The sequence below is a fragment of the Microcaecilia unicolor genome, chromosome 1 (assembly GCF_901765095.1).
Source record: "Microcaecilia unicolor chromosome 1, aMicUni1.1, whole genome shotgun sequence".
Lineage (NCBI taxonomy): Eukaryota > Metazoa > Chordata > Amphibia > Gymnophiona > Siphonopidae > Microcaecilia > Microcaecilia unicolor.
This window is the reverse complement of record NC_044031.1, coordinates 371463309-371488984: the sequence shown is the minus strand read 5'-3', so window position 1 is coordinate 371488984 and position 25676 is coordinate 371463309.

Here is a 25676-nt window from a genome sequence, read left to right as displayed (position 1 = left end):
TTGTTCCTGTAGAAACTCCAAGATCCCTTTGCCTCTAGATGACCTCAAAGCAGGGATGCTCGAATTGATGTCTGGCATATTAAAATCACCTATCATTAGTGCTTCCCTTTCCTAGCTATATTGTGAATATCTTCAGTTAAGTCTCTGTCCATTTCTTCTGACTGTGGAGGTGACCTGTATATTACACCAATGTAAATACATTTTCCATTCCATCTTACCAGTTTAACCCACAGTGCTTCTTCCTTACCCCATATATCCTTGCAGTTCTGTCACTTTAATATTATTCTTAACATATAATGCCACTCCACCACCCTTTTTTCCTACCCTGTCCTTCCTGAATAGATTATAGCCATGTATAACTATATCCCAGTATTGGCTGTATTTAGAAGAAAGCAAATATTATGTTAAAAACCTACCAGACTAATGCTAAAAACATATAAATGCATACATGTAACATAGTAAATAACGGAAGAAAAAGACCTGAACTGCCCATCAGTCTGCCCAACAGTCACACTCGTTATCAAGTCATGATTAAACCAACAATGAATGTGATATAAAATATTTGATCGTTGTCTTTATTTGCATTTATGGGACATAGACCATTGGATACCACCTGGCCTTGTCCTTAGTTTCCAATTTTTGAAGTTGCCGTCAAAGCCCAATCCAACTTATCCAAATCTGTCTTGTCAATTGTGGGACACAGACTGTAAAAGTCTGCCTGACACTCTCCTCACATTCCAAATTACTGGGGTTTCTGTCAAAAACCTTCTCCAGCTGTCAAAGTAATGCTTGGATGTTTCACTTATATATACTATCTGCTACCACATTTGCTTATTTCCGATCTGAGGAAGAAGGGCAACCTTCGAAAGCTAATCAAGAAATGTATTAAGTTATGTCCAATAAAAAAGGTATAATCTTATTTTCTTTTCCATGTTTTATTTTGTTTGATTTCTATTGATTCCCTTCCCTGGAAAAATTTGTTTTCTATATTAATACCTTTCAAGTATTTAAATGTTTGTATCATATCTCCCCTATCCCTTCTCTCCTCTAGGGTATACATATTAAGGTCTTCCAGTCTCTTCTCATATGTGTTTTGGCACAATCCCCATATCATTTTAGCTGCCTTCCTCTGGATCTGGACCGCTTCATCTTCTTACATTCTGAGCAAGATATGGCCTCCAAAACTGAACACAATACTCCAGGTGGGGCCTCGCCAACAACTTGTACAGGGGCATCAACACCTCCATTCTTCTGCCGGTTATGCCTCTCTCTATACAGCCTAGCAAATATTTACAGACTGGTGTGGGAAATTAGAAACATATACTGTGTGGAAAAAATGCCCAACGGGAGTCAACTCGAGTGTAAGGAGCCATCCTAACAAACCCTTAAAAAGATATGCATCAGAAATCTCTTTGTGCTTTATCTCACTCTCTGCATTGTATATAGTCTATTTGTTTTCTTTACTCATATTTCTTTTTCATTTAAAGAATCAACATTGCACCTTTTCTGTGACTGCATAAGGTTGGGCATTTTTTCCACACAGTTGTATATGTTTCTCTTTCCCCACATGGATCTGTAAGTGTATGCTTTGAGTTATATCAATTATTTACAATCTTTAATGCATGCCTTTCTCCTTGGCTTTCCACATTTCGTTTGACCCTATTGTTTTTCTATGGGTTGAGTGGCTATCTCTCATTATACACTTAGAGGGGCATTTTCGAACGGGGACAACCATCTCTAAGGGCGCCCAACTCTAAGGACAGTGCCACGAAAGGGCGGGGCAATGCGTATTATTGAAACAAGATGGACGTCCATCTTTTGTTTCGATAATATGGTCGGGGACGCCCAAATCTTGACATTTAGGTCGACCTTAGAGATGGTCGTCCTTTGTTTTTGGCGATAATGGAAACCAAAGACATCTATCTCAAAAACGTCCAAATCTATGCCCTTTGGTCGTGGGAGGAGCAAGCATTTGTAGTGCACTGGTCCCCCTCACATGCCAGGACACCAACCAGGCACCCTAGGGGGCACTGCAGTGGACTTCACAAATTGTTCCCAGATGCATAGCTCCCTTACCTTGGGTGCTGAGCCCCCTAACCCCCCCCCCCCCCCCAGGTCATCCTGCCTGAAGTACACTTTACCCACTAAACTGCTCCAGGGACCTGTATATTGCTGCAATGGACCTGAGAATGGCATTTGAGACTGGCATACAGGCTGGCAAAAAAGTATTTTTAAACTTGTTTTTTATGGTGGGAGGGGGTTAGTGACCACTGGGGGAGTAAGGGGAGGTCATCCCCGATTCCCTCTGGTGGTCATCTGGTCAGTTGGGGCACCTTTTTAAGGCTTGGTAGTGAAAAAAAAAGGACCAAATAAAGTCGGCCAAGTGCTCATCAGGGACATCCTTCTTTTTTCTATTATCAGCCGAGGACGACCATCTCCTAATCACGCACCAGTCCCGCCTTCGCTACTCTGCCGACAAGCCCACGTGAACTTTGGTCGTCCCCATGACGGAAAGCAGTCGAGGGTGTCAAAACTTCGGCTTTCGATTATGCCGATTTGGACGACCTTGCCAGAAGGACGCCCATCTCCCGATTTATGTTGAAAGATGGGCGTCCTTCTCTTTCGAAAATAAGTGTGTTGGTCTCATTCTTCCTTTAGTACTCACAATTGTTCTTTAGATATCCCTGCATCATATTCATATTGATATTTGTTTTTATTTTTAACTAGTAAAAAAGGCCCGTTTCTTAACGCAGTGAAACGGGCACTAGCAATGTAATGAGTTCCTGCCATTAATGTTTCCACGGTTGAAGTCTGAATATAATTGTTGTTTACATGTGTAAGATTTCTTTATATACAATATTTTTTGTGTAAACTGTGTTACAATGTGGTAAAAGTTTTCCTTGTTCAGGCCCTTCAATCAGTTTAACAATCACATCAGAAGAGCTCCTTACTCGTGACAATGCAACATACAGTTGCCCATGTGAGAGACTGAGAGTAACAGTGTGTTTTACAGACAGTGTAAGAGAGAGATACATAGAGTGATTGTGTGTGTGTGTGATGTCTGTGTGTGTGTGATGTGTGTGAGTGACAAAGTGATAAAATGTTTGTCTTTCCTTCTGTTCTGTGCACTTGCCTCCACTGATGTTCGTACCTCCCTGTATATGATTGTTAGAGATTTAATCCACTCCACTTCCCTCCTCCAACTTCCGTTCTGATTGGTTCTTCGTTCCTGTGACGTCGCGTTTGTTTGCTTGGCAACTATGCAGCATTCCATTTCCTCGACGTGAGGGCGGGGACAGTGAGAGCCAATGAAACGCTGAACTACAGACTTACGAACCCTACACTGCCACAGAGTCAGCTTCAGAATGTTGGAGGTGCTTTTTATTATATATGATTATTGCTTTAGACTGGTTTGCAATTACTGATTTGCTATTACATGAGCCATTTATTGTATTGCCTCATATCCAGGTACATCACTTTGTTTTGGCATACTATTGGCATGTTGGTTTCCCACTGTTTCCCACTAGTAATTCATTTTGTATTAGTATATTTTCTGTGATTAGTGAGGCTTTTGTGCCACTGACTAATGTATTTCTATGTATTACTTTTTTGTATTTTTTGAGGTGTTATTGATATTTGATGATGTCATAATGTTTGATTTTATGCCATTTGTTTATTTGCATTTATTATTCTTTTCAATTATTACCATGTTTCAATTTTAATATAAGATTTTTATGTAAGTTTGATTTGTTTGATGTTATAGATGCAATTTGTCTTAGTTTTCATGCAATGTTTTATTATTTTGTATATTTTAGATGTAGTGTGACCCCTGACACAGGCCTTAGACCTGGAATACGGTCTGTGTTGGGTTGTTTCTGTTGTAATTGAAAGACCTTCTGCCAACCATTGTCCACTTCTCTGTCTTGTGTTCCTCAGGCTCCATGTCACCATTTTTTAGTACCTTGTAAACCTTACTCTACCTCCTCCAACTTTGATGCTTGCTCTAGGCTTTCTTTGACACTCCTTCCTCACCTACCTGCTACATATTTACCTAGGACTTTTAAACTGTTGCTCATTCTGTTCCAAGTCTATGCTCTTGAGTGACTTGATCTCCCATCACAGTCTCGATAATTTTTGTTTAGCAGAGACTTGGCTCCATGACAGAGTAGAATCTTACCTGTACTAATCTCTACCTCCTGGTTACACCACTTTTCACTCTGGTGAAGCCTGAAAAGGGGGAGTGGTGTTGAAATTTGTTTGTTCCTGACTATTATAGCAACTGAACTTCCCTCTGTAGACCTGCTTTACCTGTAAATTCTATTCATGAAAGTTTCTCCTCCATGTCCCCTCATGTTAATGGTTTGTTATATCCCACCAAACCCCACAAGTTCACTCTGGGAAGCCTTTATTCAAATATTAGTCAATGCTTCTACTGCCGGTGATTTTAACATCCATATTAGATAATGACATGGGGACAAAGTTTGTCCCCATCCCCACCCCTTCCCTGTGAATTCTGTCTCCATCCCCACCCCACCCTACCCCACCCCTGCAGGTTGTCTCCATCTCCGTCCTGTCCCCACAGGCTCTGTCTCCGTCCCCGCCCTGTCTCCACTGGTTCTGTCCCCATCCCTGCCCCGTCCCCATGGGCCCTGTCCTCATCTGCAGAAGCCTCAAACAATTATGATTTTATATTTAAATCTTTTTATTAAAGTATAAAAAGGAACACTATGCTTGGTTGTGAAAAATTGTCTTGTCTGTCTGTATTATTTTTAGATTGTAAGCTCTATTGAGCAGAGACTGTCTCTCTATGTCAGGTGTTCAGCGCTGCGTGTGTCTGGTAGCGATATACAAATGTTAACAATAATAATAATTTATTTATTTTTTTAATATCAAGCCTGTAGAACAGAAGTTGTTAAATAAATAACGTTCTGAGGCTTCTGGTTTCTTTGCTGGGATAATGTTCTGGTGTGAAAGAATAGCAATCTGTCTATTTGAATCTATATCCATAACAAACCTTGTTGCTTTTTCACAAAGTGAGTCCACTCTCTATTGCTCCTATGGTATTCTGAATCCTTACATTTTTTTGTTAATTGTTCGGTTACTTCTTGACCTTTTGCATGTATGTGCTCATGCCAAAATATATTTCAAGTGTGAATAACCCAGTTATAACAGCTATTGAAGCACACCATAGGGCAAATCCATTTATAAGCAAATCACTAATCATAGCTATCATGGAGTTGACAGTTCATCTTATTAGGCTGTCTTATGTTCAGTTAAGAGAAGACGTTTACTTTTTGAGGTACTGAGTAGCAATTGTACAAAGGCTTACATTAATGATTGACTGTTATAGTTTTATTTTAGGTAGCACTCTCTACTTCATTTGATTCATTTCCGATGGCTAACATTTCCAAGGTTGACAAGTATTTATTATACAAGCTCTTATTATGTTGCCTGATGAAAATGACATTTTATGTTTTCCTCTCTCTATACTGATATTTAACTTTTTGTAGCATATTTATTGAACAGTATTGCTGGCTCTACCTATACTCCTGAGCAGTGGTGTCGCGAGGGCAGCTGACACCCGGGGCATGTCGCCGCTGCGCACCCCCCCCCCGGGTGCAGCGCGACGCACCCTCCCCCCTCTGTAGCGCAACACCCCCCCCGCCCGCGAGAACATACCTGGAAGGCGGTAGAGGGGCGTGTGGGCGGGCCAACCCGCTGAGAGCACGCCGCTGGGAGGGTGTCGGCGCCTCGCTGTTCCTTGCTCTCTCTGCCCCGGAACAGGAAGTAACCTGTTCTGGGGCAGAGAGAGCAAGGAACCAGCGAGGCGCCGACACCCCCCAGCGGCGTGCACCTGGGGCGGACCGCCCCACCGCCCCCCCTTCCTACGCCACTGCTCCTGAGGGCCGATATTCACACCGGGGGAGGCAGCCTGGCTAAATCCTGTGGTCAGTGGTGAGCCCGGATATTTAATGCCAAGCTGTTTCTGGTGGCCGGCATTGAATATCCAGTTTATTTTTGATTGGTTTAAACTTAACCGGCTAAGCCAATATTCAGCACTGGCCAGTTAAGTTTATAGCGGTCAAAGATAGGCCTGCTATTTTGGGTGGCCCGATTTGACTGTCAAACTTAACTTGGCGATGGATACCCGGTTAAGTGCTATGTAACCAGCCAGGAGCCATTCCTGGCTGGTTAAATAGCCCTGAAGATTGGGGGGGGGGGGGGGGGCTGATGAATAAATCAGTCTTATGTTTAATTGAGGCAACTGAGATCAATTCACTCTCATTTTTATAAAAAACATTTTGCTCTTCTGGTTCAAGAATTTGTATTGTCACAGTTGGATTATTGTAATTCGGTGTATATGGGATTTCCTTAGAAACAATTAGCCAGACTCCAGCTACTGTAAAATACTGCTGCTAAGATGATTTTTGGATATTATAAATATGGCAGAGTTACATCATTGTTGAAGGAACTGCATTGATTGCCAGTTAAAGCTAGGATTATGTATAAAATATTTTGCCTGGTTTTTAAGTCTTTAAATGGTCAGGCTTCTGTTTACCTGTATGACTTATTAAATCATTCTACTTTTCACTTGACATCTTGAATTAGGGATAATAGCCTTCATATATATTCAGCCATCAGACATGCAACAATTAAACGTAATCATGAATGATCTTATTCTTATAAGGCAACTCACATTTAGAATTCTTTACCTTCAGATTTAAGATTAGAAAGTTCATATGGCTTATTTTGTAAGTACCTTAAAACATTTCTATTCAATTAATATTTAGTTGTAAATTCTATCTAATGGATATGTCTATTTTATAATGGAATTGTATAATCTGTATTTGTAACTATTTAACTGTATGTTTAGTTATTACTTTTGTACACTGCTTCGGACCCATTGGGTGAATTAGCGGTATATGAAATGCCAGATTAGATTAGTAATTGTGGAGGGGCATTTTTGATATGACATCTAAGTCTAACTTTGGACGTTTTGCTAAAAACGTCCAAAATTCAAGTAGGGAATATAGCCATTTTCAAAACAGAAAAAACGACTTTTTTTAAATGACTATTTGCTAGATGTTTTTGTGCTCTGTGGGTTTATCTTTTTGGTTCATTTTTTAAAAACTCCAAGTGAAAAATATGCACAAAATCAAGCCATTGGGATGGAGCCAGCATTCTTAGTAAACTGGCCACACTGACATCCTAGGAGAGCAATGGGGCACCCTAGGGGGTACAGCAATGGACTTCAAGTAAATGCTGCCAGATACACATCTCACCATTGCTCCCTTTTCTTGTCTGCTGAGCCTGCCCTCCCTCCAGAAAAACCACCCAAAGCCCATCACCCCCAACTGTACCCCACCACAATAGCCCTTAAGGATGAATGGGGAACATATATGTGGATGCAATGGGTTTCTGGTGAGTTTTGGAGGGTTCACAGCTTCTACCACAAGTGTAACAGATAGGATGAGGTATGGGCCTGAGTCCACCTGTCTGCAGTGCACTGCACCCACCACTAGGCTACTCCAGGGACCTGCATGCTGCTCTAATGGACCTGAGTATTACATCTGAGCCTGGCTTTGAGGCTGGTAAGTAAAGTTTTAAATCACATTTTTTGGGGGTGGGAGTGGGTTAGTGACCACTGGGAGAGTAAGGGGTGGCTATCCCTGATTCTCTCCAGTGGTCATCTGGTCATTTAGGGCACGTTTTGTGGCTTATTCGTTAATAAAACAGATCTAGACCAAAATGTCCAACTTATCCCCTGGATGTTTTTGTTTTGATCCATTTTGGCAGAAAAATGTCCAAGTGTTAGGAATGCCTAAATATCTCCCTTAACATGTCCCTGACAAGCCCCCTTATGATTTCAACACACTTCTGATGGACTTGAGAGATAAACATCTAAAAACTGGTTTTGAAAATACCAATTTGGACATTATTGCCAGAAAAACATCTAAATGCAGATCTATGCCACTTTTTTGATGTTTTTCAATTTTGAAAATGAACCCCTTAGTGTCTGCTTACCTGCTTCAAAAAGTGTGACTTAGCCATCACTAGAAGTCATTGTATAAGGTCTAGGCACCATTTACATATGTTTATTGTGTATGACTTCCATGATGCATGTTATTTATTGTGTTAAGTCCTATATACTATGGGATCCTTTTACTAAGATGTACTAATGGATTTAGCACACACTATTCATTAGCATGCATTAAATGATTACACACCCATTATATTCCTATGAGCCTCTTACCATTTAGCACGTACTAATCGTTAGCACATGCTAAATCTGTTAGCGCACCTTAGTAAAAGGACCCCTATATTTGTAGTCGATCTGTTTTTAAATTCTTTTGAAATGTGTACCTTTATTATAAATGTATGTTATTTATTGTTTTGGTTGTAATCATTGATGCTATAATTGTGGTGGGTTTGCTCTTATAAGTTGTTTTTACACTTTATTTATTATGTATTTATTATGTTATGTCACTAGTTTGAATGATTTACATGTATTTTTATGATTTTAATTATATTCTGTGTTGCACATGGTATTTTAATGTTAATTTTGTAAGGATTATGATTTGTAATTGCTGCACCTGAAGCAGCCTGAAATAGGTGAAACGTGGTCACTTTGGGCTATTTTAATAAAAGCATGCTCTACCACATTTTATGTGATCCATTTTCTTGCTTCGCTATTACGAGTTCAACTGCTCTGGGCACAATGAATATGCAAATGCATGCTAAAGAGGGACTCCCACATTCCTCCCCAATGCTCAGCAGGTAGTATGCCAAACAAGGGAGCTCTTTCTGTGGCAAGCCCTACGCCAGCTCAGAGCTGGCATTAGGGTTGTGCCGAGCAAGGGAGGAATAGGGAGACTGGTGCTGTTTTGTGATTTGGATTTCAATACCTCTTTAAACTCTAGTACATAGATTATAAAAAAGAAAAGTTTCATTTGTGAAATATCTCTGACCAACACCCAAAAATACATCAACTGAAGCCTTTAGGTTTAACGTGTATAACTGTGAAGGTGAGATTTATAGCTATCAGCAAAATCTGTAGACATGACTGCGATAGGAGAGCTCAAACGGTGTAGAGGGAATAGTGGGTAAGAGTTGACATCTTTTTAGCTTTAGTGATTTCTGAGTTACCTCTCCACCTTCTTGGACTGCGCCTCGAAGTGAGTCGTCATTTCTTCCTCCCCTACCTCTATGGAGAAGCACTTCAGCTGCACTTACCAGCAGCCGGCAGCTCTTCCTCCTCCTTCCTTCTTCCCCCCTCTGGTGTTCTGGGCATGTGTTGAAGAGCTGTGCTTAACACAAACTCTTCAGCATATGTGCCAGACACTGTCCTCCTGCAGATCTCCCTAATTCTCAATACTAACAACATGCTTAAATTTGCATGTCATTAGCATTGAGCATTAAAGGATTCCTTTCCTGCGCTGATGTGGTGGTATTTTTCCAGCGCTGTTTACAACAGCACCAGACGTTTGAGCCTCTGTCTGTCAGGGCTTCTTTGACAAAGCAGCGCTAGCGATTCCTGCGTGGCAAATGAAAGGAAGCCCATTCAATTTCTATGAGCAGGAATCACTAGAGTGGCTTTGTAAAAGAAGCCCTATACCCTCCATTGCCTTAGGTACAAAAAAATTAAAGATATGAATCCACTAGGGACAGAGAAAGTACTTGTATATAATATGTAATCCAGTTTGGTTGTGCCACAGAAAGGTGGAATATCAAATGCATTACTCATTTCTGGTAAGCCTGACATCAGTGCCAGATAAAATAGTGGAAACTATTATAAATAATAAAATTACAGAAAACATAAACAAACATTGTTTAATGGGACAGAGTCAGCAGGGGTTCAGCCAAGGGAAGTCTTGCCTCACCAATTTGCTTCATTCCTTTGAAGGAGTGAATAAACATGTGGATAAAGGTGCGCTGGTTGGTATAGTGTATGTAGATTTTCAGAAAGCTTTTGACAAAGATCCTCATGAGAGACTCCTGAGAAAATTAAAGAGTCTTGTGATAGGAGGCAATGTCCTTCTGTGGATTAGGAATTGGTTACTGGACAGAAAACAGAGGGTAGGGTTAAATGGCCATTTTTCTCGATGGAGAGTGAATAGTGAAGTGCTGCAGGGATCTGTACTGGGACCGGTGCTATTTAACATATCAATGATCTGGAAATCGGAATGAGAAATGAGTTGATTAAATCTGTAGATGACACAAAACTAGTCAAAGTTGTCAACAACACTAGCAGACTGAAAAAATTTGTGAATGCCAGACCAGCTGTTAAGAAATTCTCACTGATCCTCAAAGTTAGGACCACATGGCCTGCCAGGTGAGAGATCTGGAATGGTCATTTGGCTATATCAGTGGTGACTATATGGCTGCATGGAAATGTGCAAACCCAGGGCACAGCATCACTGGACCAGGTACCCGTCCTTTGGTCCAGATGTGAGTGGGGGCACTAGGAATGGGAAACTGGGTGGTCTACTATATTACTTCTAATGTTTGCTCACTGGTCCAGTGATGCTCTGCCCTGGGTTTGCACATTTCCATGCAGCCATATAGTCACCACTGATATATGCAAAGAGAGATTTGTGTGCTTAGTACCTCCACTGTATTCAGATCTCTTTCATGCATATTCATTAGGGATAGCCTCAAAAACCAGACCTGCTGGCGGCCCTTGAGAACTAGGAATGAATTCTACTGCCTTACAGGCCTCAGGGATTGGGAATGAATTCTTCTGTCTTACAGGATAATTTTCTAAAGGGTTCCTGCTGGCAAACCTGTGTTTTATGCGATCTGTTAGTACACTTACTCATGTACAGCCTGTATGCATGTAAGTTTGCCTGGATTGAGCAGCAACATTCCAGGATGCATCAGTATTTACATACACATTTTAGAAAACACTGCATGTGAGTGTTAATTAAACCAGTGAATTTTGTATGGTCACAGGCCAAAATAAAAGTCAATTTATAATATTGGAATGATTATGTCATAACCAAACTCTGTAAGCCACATTGAGCCTGCAAATAGGTGGGAAAATGTGGGATACAAATGCAATAAATAAATAAAATAAATAAATTCTTTCCGGTGGTCATCTGGTCATTTCGGGCACTTTTTTGTGCCTTAGTCGTAATAAAAACATGTCCAGGTGAAAATGTCAAAGTGCTCATCAGGAACGTCCTTGTTTTTTTTTTTTATTATGGGTCAAGGACGTCCAAGTGTTAGGCATGCCCATCCCGCCTTCGCTAGGCCTCCAATACGCCCTCATGAACTTTGGCCATCCTTGCGACGGAGTGTAGTTGGAGACGTCCTAAATCAGGTTTCGATTACACCGATTTGGACGTCCCAGGAGAAGGACGTCCTTCTTCTGATTTATGTCGAAAGATGGACGTCCTTCTCTTTTGAAAATGAGCCCGATAGGCACTTATACATCTTTTTACAATATGTTTATATAATAATAGGTGGCTCTAACAGTGTAATTTTCCAACTTCTTCTTTGCTGCTCAGTTCATGTTCTTGTGGTCTTTGTACCAGTTTTCAAAGTGAAAATATGTGTGAGGCAAACAGTTATATCTCCCTTACAGACTTCACGTAATTACCTTTGTTTTATGGCTGGGATACCATAGCTTCAAAGGCAATAGTGGAAATCAAATATTCCTTGTCCCTTTATGTGAATACCATTTGACTTTTACAGTCTTTGAGTGGCAGGGTGTTTATGTTAAAATTTAAACAGGTGAAGGGTTTTATTTTTTTTTTCCTCAGAACAATAGGCTCATGATATCATGCTTACCTCATTTAATTATGTGATATATTACCCATTCATCTCTGTTAGGCAACAAGAAGCAGAGAAATCAAGGTGAATAAGCTAATTAACAAACAATAGCTATTCCTTTGAAGATTCTGTTTAAAATTAAGCTTTCTTTGTACTGGACCCAGAGAAAGCCATCAGGCAATAAGGAATAGATTTAGCCTGACTTTGGTTGTTAAAGAAAATGAAAGCATTGTTTTCTCTTTGAGCATGCAAATAGGCAGAGAAATAGTTTAGCAGTGCTTAGTATTGGTTTTATTTTCAGTCTAAGTGGTTTCTGCAGAAACTAATACATTCTGGTGTACTGCTTCTTAAAATTAGTGGGGAAAGCATGCAGATCATGATTCATGGAATTCTTTCTAGTTCCTCTGCATGTATATGTCTGTGTGTGTTTATGAGTGTTGGGAGAGGGGTGCATGTTTCTGTGTGTCTATGCATATATGGCTATGTGTTGGTATGTGTGTGTGTGCGTGCTTGCATTTGCGTAGGCGCTTTCTGTGATGGTGATCAAAAGAGGAACAGAGATGAAAGGGGAAGACATTTTGAAAGGTGCAATTCCTTAATCGCTGTGTTACAGTGATTACTGCATGTATAGCGCAGCTGTTAAAACTGCTTCTTCCAATGTTGCATTTTTTGGAGTGGATTAACTTTCTTCCGCTTCCCATCTTGTGCAGAAACTTAAGAAACTTTCTCCAGATCATGGAAGCAGGCAGAGCAGACTCACTCACAAGGAGGTGGGCAGAAGTTTAAAACTAAAAAAAAAAAAAAATGGGCAGACATATGAATCATCTTTCTTCCTCCTGGACATTAATGTAAAATTCTGCCGACTTATGAATAAAGCAAGATAGTTGGCAATCCTAACTTTCTCAATCACATCTCAAAGGGTCTCCCTAAATATATGGACACAAAATATGTACAAAGTTTGCCAATGGCTTAATCTGGCCGTAGTCACAGTCTGCCTGATATTCAAAAGTATTTAACCGGCCATGAATAGCACCTGGCCAGTTAAATACCCTCAAGCTGGCTATCCACCAATATTCAGTAGGAGATACCTGGCTATCTCCTGTTGAATATCCTGGCCAGTGGCTAGCCCGGCCACCAGCTATGTTTTTATTTTTTCTTACATTTGTACCCCGTGCTTTCCCACTCATAGCAGGTTCAATGTGGCTTACATATTATATACAGGTACTTATTTGTACCTCGGGCAATAGAGGGTTAAAGTGACTTGCCCAGAGTCACAAGGAGCTGCCTGTGCCTGCAGTGGGAATCAAACCCAGTTCCCTAGGACCAAAGTCCACCACTCTAACCACTAGGCCACTCCTCCATAACCTTTTACTGCTGATTTTCATTGGCTGACCGGTTAAGTTTAGCAGCCAGATAGACCCTTGCAAATAACAGGTCTATCTGTGACTGCTAGAACCTAGCCAGTCAGCCGATGAATATCAACCTTACTGACTATGTTTGTGGTGCCATAAAAAATCCTGGAAATTCAATACTGGTGCCGGATATGGCCCAGGCATTGAATTTCCAGGTTTGCTGGTGATAGTGAGAGTTAGACGGTTTAACTCCCGCTTTCTTAATATCAGGGCCAGTAAGTTTATGTTTACTAGAGTTTTGATATACTGTCTTGTCTTACAGAAGGTCAAGGTGGTGTACAATATAAAAAAATACAAGTACAGAAAGAAACTCCAAATAAAAATAATGAAGAATAACCATTCATACTTAATAAAAATGGGAAAGGATAGGATAGAGAGGGTAGTGGAGAAGGGGAAAGGGGTGGAATAAGAAGTACTGTGCCTTAGAATTTATACATAGGGACAAGCAACTTAAGAAGGGGAAAAACCAAAAGCAGCTTGAAAGAAAAAGGATTTTAACTTGGTCTTGAATTTCAGCAAAGATTGCTCAGACCTAATGTCTGGAGGTAAATTAAGTAAGTAATGCCACACTGGAAAAAGACCAAGGGTCCATCGAGCCCAGCATCCTATCCACGACAGTGGCCAATCCAGGCCAAGGGCACCTGGTAAGCTTCCCAATGTACAAACATTCTATACATGTTATTCCTGGAATTGTGGATTTTTCCCAAGTCCATTTAGTAGCGGTTTATGGACTTGTCCTTTAGGAAACCGTCTAACCCCTTTTTAAACTCTGCCAAGCTAACCGCCTTCACCACGTTCTCCGGCAACGAATTCCAGAGTTTAATTATGCGTTGGGTGAAGAAACATTTTCTCCAATTTGTTTTAAATTTACTACACTGTAGTTTCATCGCATGCCCCCTAGTCCTAGTATTTTTGGAAAGCGTGAACAGACGCTTCACATCCACCTGTTCCACTCCACTCATTATTTTATATACCTTTATCATGTCTCCCCTCAGTCGTCTCTTCTCCAAGCTGAAAAGCCCTAGCCTCCTTAGTCTTTCTTCATAGGAAAGTCGTCCCATCCCCGCTATCATTTTAGTTGCCCTTCGCTGCACCTTTTCCAGTTCCACTATATCTTTCTTGCGATGCGGCGACCAGAATTGAACACAATACTCAAGGTGCGGTTGCACTATGGAGCGATATAACTGCATTATAACATCCTCACACCTGTTTTCCATACCTTTCCTAATAATACCCAACATTCTATTCGCTTTCTGAGCCGCAGCAGCATACTGAGCAGAAGGTTTCAGTGTATTATCGACGACGACACCCAGATCCCTTTCTTGGTCCATAACTCCTAACGTGGAACCTTGCATGACGTAGCTATAATTTGGGTTCTTTTTTCCCACATGCATCACCTTGCACTTGCTCACATTAAACGTCATCTGCCATCTAGCCGCCCAGTCTCCCAGTCTCGTAAGGTCCTTCTGTAATTTTTCACAATCCTGTCGCGAGTTAACGACTTTGAATAACTTGGTGTCATCAGCAAATTTAATTACCTCGCTAGTTACTCCCATCTCTAAATCATTTATAAATATATTAAAAAGCATGTTCCATGGATGCTAAGAAAAAGAAGGCAAAGTGAGTGGTAGATTCTTAGTGAGCTTGTTTAGAGACTGGCACCTCTAAACGATTAGCGTCCAAAGAGCAGAAGAGAGGGGGGGGGGGGAGGTATGGGATAATGAGTAATGCAAAATAAGGAGGATTGCTGGTGTGGAGGTTTTTATGGGCAAGAAGAGGGACATTAAATTGAACACAGTAGACAAGAAAAAACCAGTGCACTTTTGCTAACAATGGTTTGTCAGAGTCAAATTGCCAAGCCTTAAACAATAGACGGACAGATGAGTTCTGGAGACGGTGAAGGTGAGACTGAGATGGACCCACATGAATTGTATTGCAGTAATCAAGCTGGGATATAATGAATGCATAGAGTAAGGTGTGAAGTGAAGAAAAGTCCAGGAAATGCCTGATTGAACGTAGCCTACAAAGCTAAAAGAAACCTTTTTGCATGACCTGAGAGATTTGTTTTTCAAATGCAAGTTTGGAATCAGTGATAATACCAAGGTACTTGAACGAATCCATAGGAGTGATTGGCAGGTTGAACAACGAAAGTGGACTTGTGGGTTTAGAAAGAAGTCCACTAATTCAGCAGGCAGTCATTTTTGATGGGTTGAGAAACGTTTGCGTGAAAACAGCCAGTGGGATAGATGCTGTAAGGCAGCATGGAGAGGAGCTAGATCAAAGTGAAATGGAGATACTGGGTAGATCAATAAAGTATCGTCCACACAGATGATCTTGAAGTCTTGTAGTAGGAAGAGGCCTAATGAAGATATTGAACAAGAGTGGAGAGAGAACTGAACCTTGAGGCACTCCCGAGCAGAGGGGGAATTTAGAGGATATTTTATGAGGGGTTACTACTGAGAAGGTATAGTCTGAAAAGAAGGAAGTAAACCAAGTTAGAGTATGGCAGTTTAATCTGATGTCTTTAAGGTGTGATATGGACAGAGAATGGTCAACCAGGTTGAATGCTGCTGAGAAATCAAGGGAAATGAGGAGTGCAATCTTACCTTTATCCAGAATGGAATGCAATTCACTAACTAATGAAGTAATGGTTGTCTCTGTACTGTGGTTCGCTCTGAACCTAGTTTGCCTGGCGTGGAGGATCCTTTGTTGTTTGATGTGGTTGAGAAGTCAATCAAAGACAACTTTCTGAGTAATCTTTGAAGCAATACAAAGATTTGAGATTCAGTGATAGTTTGTGTGGGGTTGGAATGATCTAAGGAAGAGTTTTTGAGGGCTGGTTTAACTGAACCATGCTTACAAGAATGAGGAACAATCCCCGAGGAAAGATTCAGGGAAATGAAATGGAGAAGAAGGGAAGAGAGTCTATGATGCTGAATTCACAAATGGTTTGAAGGAAAGGATCTAGGAGTGAAGTCACCAAACAGGTGTGTTTGATAATAATGTCTAAAACAGTGAGAGATGGGATGGAAAAAACATTCTAAGAGGGTATAAGTGCAGGTGAAAGGGAAGCTGATGTAGTGACTGTAGGAGTGTTTGCAGTGGTAGTGGATGAGAATTGTCGAGTTAGGTTCTGAATCTTAGTGTGAAAGAAGAGAGCAAGTGAATTAGCTGATGAAGATGAGTGGGTGTGAATGCTGGCTTATAGTGTGTCAGATCAGATACAATGCAAAACAGTGATTTGGAAGGGTTGTTGGAACTGGTGATAGGTCTGTAATAATAGTTTCTCTTAGCATTTTTGATTTTGAGGTTGTATTGGTTAATAAGGTCATGATACTTATGGCATACAGAACTGTCAGTTGAGTGTTTTCCTCCAGAAGCATTCAGCCCTACATAGGTGATGCTTCGGTAGTAAGAGTCCATGGTGAAACCACAGTGAGCGCTTTCTTCATGAGGAGCCACAAGTGGAATGTCAAGGCATGTTGAGGAAGTAAATCAAAATAAAGGGACAAATGATGAGTCTCAGCAGAGAGAAGCCTCATCAAGAAAACCAGGGGTTAGGAAGGAGAATAGGGGCTGGAATGCTGAAGGGTCACGATTAATAAATTGAGAAGAGGGGTTATTAAGGGGATGGTTAGCAGCAGGCAAACAAGGATGAGAAGAGATCTGCAGCGAAATAGCAAGTGCAGTGGTGAAAAGGAAATCAGAAAAGATATCTTTATGAACTAGGATAAGATCCAGAGTATGGCCTGCAGCATGGGTAGGTGTATCTACCAGTTGAGTTAAATGAAGGTCCTAGAGAAGAGATTGTAATAGGGAGGATTTGGGGGAAATTATATCAAAGATGTGGATTAGAGAATGACATGGGAACGGGGACCTGCAATAACCATGGGGATGGGGATGGGGATGGTGATGGGACAGAGCTTGCAGAGATGGGGCAGGGACAGATCCCACAGGAACGGGACAGGGATGGGGTCAGATCCCACAGGGACGAGGTTGGCAAGGGGACAGAACCCACGGGGACAAAACTTGTCCCCATGTCATTTTCTACTTTGAAGCCTGTTAATGAACTGGACTGTTATTTATAGTTGAGTGATGCAGACAACGATATTTTGATTTTTTTGGAAAAACAAGCAAACATGCTGACCACAACTAGCAAAGTTTGCATGGGGGATCCTGTACATCCTGCTACCAGCACATCTTCTAAGAAGACGTCTTCTATTGCAGGAAGGACTGTGGAAGACAGGAGAGCTAGACTGAATCCTGAGATTGTTGATGGCTTCTTATTAATCCACAGAGTGCTTCATAGGACATATTTCTCCCCTCTAGAGCATACAGAATGGGTTGTATTTAGTACCCCTGGACATTTTAACAGGGTGGATTAGGATTCCTTGAGGTAGTAGAAATCAGCTATTATTGGGGTTGGAAGGGTGGAGGGTGGTGGTGAGAAGGGTTATTATAGCTTCTTGCTGTTATTATTGTCCTCTATTTGTAATTTATACACATAATCATGACCAATGAGAGACTAACGTAGTATCCATTTTCTGCAGCAGGTTATTTGTGTGCTTCCGTTTTACAAACAGACGAGGGACATTCAAAATATTATATTAAAGAATTGGTCCACTTTGTCTGTGCATCCAGCATTGTGTATGAAGCCTCGATTCTCTTGCACTAGGGATAAGAACATTGGAGAAATTTTGTCCAAAAAAAGGTTAGTGAGAGAGGAGAGGCAAGAAACATCAGGGGGTCATACACAGTGTGGAGCTTGTGTATATTGTAAATATGCTATATGCATTGATCATGTGTGGATTCATGCCATTGGTAGGGATTTTCAGTTGAAAACCAAGTCTGATTGTAATACTAAGAATGTGGTATATGGGATACGTTGCCCATGCCAGTTTTGGTATATTGGGGAAACCACATGGAAGATTAAGACACATATTGCACAACATCTGAGCAATATTAGACTTCAGAAAATGGATACTTTGTTAGTCTCTCATTGGTCACGATTATGCCATACTCTTGAGGATTTAAAATTCGTAGTGTTATTCTGTTGGAAAGGGGAAGAGAGGAACTGTGAAAGGGAGTTGATTAGGAGAGAACAAAAGATGATATATAATTGGCGAACGGTGGAACCCTTTGGTTTAAATAAGGAGGTGGATTGACCACTATTGATGACGCTATAAAGCAGCTAGAAGAGTAGGTCCAGGTTCATTATACCTATGTGAGCTGTTGCAGTGTATATGGAGGGCAGCCTTGGTGTACCAGACAGTTATTAGAAGCTGTTAAAGGTATATGTTATGGCTTTTTGATTTAATGTATTGTAAAATATTTGGAATGTATGATGTGTGGAGTAATTGTTTATGTTTTGTAGTAGGTCTCCTGAGGAAGGAAATTGAAACACGGCCAATGTTGAGACCGGATGGATACTTGTAACAATGTCTGAAGAGAGTGGTTTATACTCAGACAAAATTCTGTGTAAGAGGAGATGTGAACAGTGAAGTTTCCATATCTGTTGCTGTTTAAAACTTTTTTCAACATCTGGATTGGATTATTGCCACCCAGGAATAGACATGAGATAAAACATGTGGATTATAAATATATGGAAGATCGTACTGTTGGATTCATTATGGGGATTACAACAGAGAAGATTCACTAAAAGTTGAGTACAGCACAGATGAGAGACATTCATGGACTTGGCTGTTCAGGGTTTGAATATTTGTATATTTGATGGTGTATGAGAGATTATTAGTTTGTGTGTGTATGTGTAGTTAGTAAGTAATAATAAAGAGTAAATAAAGAGCAAATATATTGTGAAATTTATAGTATTTATGCAGTAGTCTTTTTGGATGGGTATTTCATAAAGTTTCTAGGGAAACTCAAGGTTCCCTCTAAAATCAGATCAAGGAGTTCTTGCACAGTGTGCAGCAGTAGTTCAGAAAGCAAATAGAATGTTAAGAATTATTAGGAAAGGAATGGAAAACAAAAATGAGAATATTATAATGCCTTTATATCGCTCCATGGTGCGACCACACCTTGAATACTGTATGCAATTCTGTCACCGTATCTCAAAAAAGATAAAGTGGAATTTAAAAGGTACACAGAAGTGTGATGAAAATGATAAAGGGGATGGTACAATTTCCCTATGAGGAAAGGCTAAAGAGGCTAGGGTTCTTCAGCTTGGAGAAGAGATGGCTGAGAGGAGATATGATAAAGGTCTAAAAAAATACTGAGTGGAGTGGAATGGGTAGATGTGAATCACTTGATTACGCTTTCCAAAAATACGACTAGGGAGCATACAATGAAGCTACTAATTAATACATTTTTAAAAATTTGGGAAATATTTCATCACTCAATGTGTAATTAAACTCTGGAATTTGTTGTCAGAGAATGTGGCAAAAGCAGTTAGCTTAGTAGGGTTTAAAAAAGGTTTGGATATTTCCTAAAAGAAAAGTTCATAAGCCATTATTAAGATGGACTTTGGAAAATCCACTGCTTATTTCTAGGATAAGCAGTATAAAATCTATTTTACTCTTTTGGGATCTGCCAGGTACTTGTGAACTGGATTGGCCACTGTTGGAAACAGGATACTGGGCTTGATGGACCTTTGGTCTGTCCCAGAATGGCAAAACTTATGTTCTTATGATGATGTGTTTTTACCAGGTTTTCGGTATGACATGTACAGCTGGATTAAAAGGGATTCTGATTAATTTAGCGGGGGGATGGCAATTCTGTGTAGTTTGATTGTGTCCTGAGTCATGAATGGTACCCCTCCACCCTATCTTCCTGATTTTGGTTGATGTTGGATTTTGAAACCTGTTGGGCATAGTTCAGACAATGATTTACCCCTGGTTTTATCTAGCTAGGTTTCACTTAATTCTACCTTGGCCCATCCCTCCCTCAAAACATCCATATTGAAAGCTCTTTCTCTTGATTCAAAAAGCTGTGAAAACCATTCTTTTAGGCTGCCATTAGGGTACAACTTGCAGTGGTTGAAGGCAGTTTAGCCTGCCCTCCCTTCTCACCATGCTCACTAGCTTTGTGCCATATCTGTTCTTGTTCTCCTTTGTTGACTAAAGGAAGTAGTTATTAGGGATGTACACTCCTTTGAAATGACGTGGGGAATTTCATCAACATTTCCCATGTTGTTTCATATCATTTCCCCCCCTCAAAAAAATAATTGCAGGGAACAAACCAAAATTTGTTGTATGTCATTAATAATATGCAATGTTTCAACAGTGCATACTTTTTGCAGAGTGTGCACTGCTTGCAAAGAAGGCGCACTCTTTCAGAAAGAGTGTATACTCTTTCTCAATAGTTTGCACATATGTGCAAACCAGTATGCATGTACAAATAGTGCACACATTCGTGACCTATTGGGAATGAGTGTGCACTTTTTCCAAAAGGGTGTGCCTCTTTACAAATAATGCATGTCCACAAGTAGTGTTCATTTGTCATTCCATCATGGCCAGGCCATTCCAGTTTATTCTTTTTCAACTCTTTTGTTGTTATTTCTGTCCATACCATAGCTTTCATGTTTGCCATGATTTTTCTCATATGCTGTGTAGCCATTCTGTTTCTTGGTTATGCTCTAGAGAATCCGTTTTGACTAACCTACTGGTATCGTCTGTATATTGATGCTTGTTTTTCCTCAGTTCCTTGTGGAAGTATTTTGGGTTCTCTCTAAATAGTGTATTTTGATGTCTCTCTTTTCTATTTTTATCATATCTCCCCAGTGTTTATCCTTCTGCTGCTAGTTTCAAATTATTTTTGGAGAATGCGAATCAAAGGTCTTCTGTTAATGTAGTATGTGTGATGATAAATAGTGTATGAATAAACCTGAAAGTAATGAGGAGAGGATCCCTGCCTCTGCCAGAAGGAAGAATAGAATCTTAGGTAATTATGAGTGGATCCAGATCCACCCCTATAGGAGTTCCTTTGTGGAAAGGGGGAAAAGACAAGCCCAGGGTTATGAGAGCAGTGAAGACACAATACAAATAAACTCCAGGAACAGCAGTTTCCCTTGGAGAGTATAAAATGCTGCTCGCAGGAGAGGGGCATGCACAGTGCAAGCAAGCAGAGCCTAAGGAAATGTGGGTGCAAACATCCCTAATGACATGGACACTGACGAGATGGAGTTTGAGGAACAAAGTAATTGTTTACACTGATGACTGCTGAGTCCATCTCATTTTGAGGGTTTTGGTTTTCTTTGTGACATGGAGGACGATTGTAGATTGTGAGTCCATTAGGGGCAGTGCAAAGTACCTGTAATAGAAACTGTAAACCACATAGTCGCCTCAGGGATCACTTACAGTCTATAAGTGCTGAAAAACAAATAAATAAATAAATAAATAAATATATTAAAGTGAACAGTGCTGAAGCTGGAAGAAAAGGGATGGTTTATGAACTGATAAGATACATTTTTTCTTTCTCTTTTCTTAACCAGCAGTGTCAGTAATGCTGAGTGTTACAAAGGATGAATAAAAAGGAAAATGAAACAATTCGAAATAGAATGCTTGTAACTCATTGTTACGTTCAGCACAGTACCAAAGGCTATGCAAGAAGTGTGGCACTGCAGTGTTCAAATATGACCACCTTTCATTGGCAGTAATGAAACAGGCAAGATGGGGGGGGGGGGGGGGGGTGCCATCGGGCTAGTTGCACAGAGTACAACTATGGATCTGCATGGTCTTGGTATCACTTAAAACCCAGTGTGAAGTGAGATTGCAGGCCAATGTTAAAGCTGAAGGATTACCAGCAATGCATGGTTGCAAATTTGGGAATTCTGTGCTAAATAAAAACAAAATAAATCTATAAAATGAAAACTACCTTTGTTAATGATCATCTGTTAGAACATGATACTCTATTTTAGGACTAACTGAAACATGACTTAAAAATGGTAAGGATGCATATGTCAACAGTTTTGCCTCACCAAGGTTTAAGGTTCTATTTAAGCACAAGAATCATACGATAGGAGGAAGATTAGCCCTTCTATACTCAGACTACCTTGTGGCTACTGAAATTCTCCTTTCAGGAGTTCCTTTCTGCTATAAGGGACAGTATTAACCAAGGGGTTCCTATCTCCCAACAGACCCCTAGTCCATCCTCTGTTCCTTCCACCCTACAGGATCAGAATCGAGACCTTCCCTTGTACTGGTTGAGTGTCAAACTACCATTTGCTCCATCAACCTCTGAGCATGATTTTACTTGTGTACCTATAAGTTTGTGGAAGTCCATTAACAAAATATTTCTCTTTACCCTATCAGAGTTTTTAGGCACAATATTCTCTTCTACTTCACAACTAGATCCTATTCTTTCCTGTTTTATGAATAATCCAGTAATGCATTTATATCCAAGTATTCATTCATTAATCTAGGGGGGGGGGTCGGGGGTCTTTTACTAACAGTTAGCTCAAGTTATCTGCAGCAGGGGTCATAGGAATAAAATGGGACCTGCTGCAGATAACTCGAGCTAACCTTTAGTAAAAGAACCCTTAACTAGCCTTTCATTAGGATGTGTCTCACCTCTTTTTAAGCAAAGTGTAATCCATCTATTTTTAAAAAATAACCTATCTTAATGGTTAGGTCCTACCATTCCAGTGTTATTGGTCTATTTCTAATTCTCCCTTCATATCTAAAGTTCTTGAAAAAGTGGTGCTTGCCCAGCTACAGGCTCTTATGACCAAGACAAATGCACTTCACCCCCTTCATTTCAGGTTCCATGCATCACACAGCACGAAGACTTATCTTTTTTTTTTTTCATGCTGAGTGAGATAAGAGGTAATCCTGATTCTGGGAAACTTGTTATATAGGTCTCTTTAGACCTCTTATCTGGTTTTGATCTCAGGAATCATGATCTATTTGGAAGATTAGCTGATTTAGGTTGTAGGGATATTGTTCTTGCCTGCTTCCATTCAAAAAATCTACATATTCTTTTGTGTTTCCCTTGAAGTTTAGGATCCTCCAGGCTCAATCCTGATGCTTACTGTCTTTGATTTCTTAAGCCTGTTTGCAGCACTTATTCAGGTATTGAGGACTAAATTCTATATAAGGGCGCCAACCCCCCCCCTCCCCCCACTCAGCGCTATTCTATAAACTATGCCTAAAGTTAGGCATGGTTTAAAGAATAGTGCTTACACCCGGGAACTGTGACTACATTTACATATGCTAATTAACCCATTGATCTATATGATTCTTTGGTGATATATGTTTAATTAGCCCATTGATTTGTTGAAATTTTGTAATTTATGTTTTATATATATAATTAAGTATCCATTTTATACTTTTTATCTATTTGATCCTCTGTACTTTATAGTTTTACTTTGCTTTATATTTTGTATTTGTTTTTATTTCAATTGATATCAGTTTTATATTTTACTGAGTTAGTTTTTTATCTGTATAGTTAATGAATAAGTGTTCATAGCTTTGACTATATTTATTAATTTGATGGATTTGTTCTATTGCTTATATTTTTGATTATTAGATTCCTGATGCAGGCCAGTTTTGGCCAAAACATGATTCGTGTCAAGTCTTGGATGTTACTTAATAAAGTTACCGATTTCAGACACATCATCTTTGTATTGTTTCAAGTCACCTTCGCTGTGTTTTTTGTTCATTTATGTATGTCCATTTACACTAATGAAAATGTGATGCACATGCTCATGCATACATTAGGCGTGGATCCCAACTTATTCTATAATTATGTGCCATCAGTAAGGAAATAAAGAATGGTACAACGAAAAAAAAAAGAACAACCATACAAAATGAAATGTACATCTTAACATTAGACCACAAAAAGAAAAATGAGGAGAGACAGTCTCAGGACAAGAATAATTCCAAGAAATAAAGAAAGAAATCTGACCAAAGCATAATTCACCTGCATGACCAAAGCATAATTCACCTGCATGCCATTTACCAACACCATCTAACCCAAGCTCTCAGCTGTTATTTCTTAGAATCTGTAAAGAAATATAATTGCAGTGAACATTTTTATTTTGTACCAAAATCAACTGCACAGAAGGAGATCTGAGCCACAGTGCTCTCTATTTTATCCAAATGCTGTCCTTGCTGCAATAATTTAGACTCTTGAACCTGTAATTTACCATGGAAGTCCAACAAAATGACTGCCTTAGACAAAACATTGCATTCTAATTTTTTAAATAGTGCTACAATTATAATCTAAAGTGACATTCTCAGGTTTTGCCAAACAATTCCCAGTTGAAGTCTCAAAATAGCTGCAGCCAATTTGGAGGCACTCACAGGTGTTGAGACCACTGAACACTCCATCAAGGGAACCACTTCCAGGACAGCTGCTTCCACGGCAGGAACTCCCTCTGATTTCTTCTAGGAGACACAACTCATTCCAGCCTCTGAATTGCTCAACATCATGGAGTGTTCTGCAGTAGTCACCTTTCCAACCACTTTGGGGCAAAACTGGCTCCACTGATGACTGTAGATCTTGTGATGTCCCAGGCATGCTTGAGCGTGAAGGATCTCTTGGACTCAAAGACATTTCTGCCTCAACCTGATGAGTCATTCCATCAGAGCACCCTTCTCTTCCATCATGTCTTCTCTTATTTTCCTACTTCCAATTCCCTATTAAAACCTAATTCATCCCATCAGATATCCCTTTCTCTCTTCTTCTATATACAGACTCTCTGGTACTGTAATGAACTCTATAGTGAGTCTCCTTTCACCATATATTCATTCAGTTTAAACCTAGGTATTCCACTACCAGACAAGGACTCCAAACTCTTAATCCAGTTGTTCTCTTTAATACAGTTGGTCACAAATAAAAGAAAGTTATATACTTACAGTGAGATGTGACGGAATAAGGATTGGATCATTACAGTTTTGAGTCAGTTCTGTGACCAGCCCTTCTGATATAGACAGAGAAGGAGCTGTGCAGAAGACAGCTAGATGCTGCTGTCAATGGGTAAATACTTAAAGGTTAAAAAATTACTATGAATTTCTAAGGCTTAGAAAAGCTTGAAGTAGGATTACTGCCTCAGCATGGAGAGGTTCAGGTCTCTCAACATACTGGCACCCTAACAGATGCCTTCCTTCTAGTCAAGAGAACCACATAGGCAGTGGTGTGTGGTAAATGTTTAACAACAGGCTCTCTCCCCGGTCCACCTCTGCGCCCCCCCGCCCACCTCTGCGCCCCCCCCCCCCCCGTCCACCTCTGCGCCCCCCCACGCCCACCTCTGCACCCCCCCAAATAGCAGAGCTGGTTATAGCCGGGGAGAGAGCCTGGGGGGGGGGGGGCAAACTAATTCATGTTTAATGTGGGATAAAATGCCATAAAGAAGTAAATAAAAATAAACTTTTAATGTTGAGCACCTGATTCTCAGTGAACATATTCCAAACACTATAATGAAAATAAAATGATTTTTTCTACCTTTGTTGTCTGGTGACTTTGTTTTTCTGATCATGCCGGCCCAGTATCCGATTCTGCTATCTGTCCTCTTAACTCCATTTCCAGGGCTTC